The sequence below is a fragment of the Echinops telfairi genome, unplaced genomic scaffold, assembly GCF_000313985.2.
Source record: "Echinops telfairi isolate 266 unplaced genomic scaffold, ASM31398v2 ScPeMD7_7424;HRSCAF=8462, whole genome shotgun sequence".
In the NCBI taxonomy this organism is placed as follows: domain Eukaryota; kingdom Metazoa; phylum Chordata; class Mammalia; order Afrosoricida; family Tenrecidae; genus Echinops; species Echinops telfairi.
Window position 1 is genome coordinate 50,306,892 of NW_022111324.1, and position 428 is coordinate 50,307,319.

Sequence of the window (428 nt, forward strand, 5' to 3'; positions counted from 1 at the left end):
CACACACATCCCACCACAATTTACCATGCATGTGCGTCTGCCCCAATTAAAGTGCCAGGTTGGGGGGTGCACTTAGGCTCTGTTTCCTGGGCCCTCCTTTTCAGTCCCCTCCCCCCTCACCCTGAGATGGGATGTCACTCTCAGGTGACAGCAAGGTGCTTGGCTTCTAACAGACATTTTAATACTGTTGAAACAAGGAGCAAAACTTCCAGTGAGTCTAGTCCCCCTCTCCATCGACAGGAGGAAACCCTGATCCACAGGCACACAGGCAAAAGAAGGAAGCCACAGGGCTGGGTGGGTTGACCAGCAACACTCCACTTTGGGCCCTGCCTTCTTTCTTGGTAATTGGGCCCTTAGCCAAACCAAAACTAAATCCACTGCCATCAAGGTCTTGCCAACGTATCGAAATCCTACTTAGGGCTTCCGGA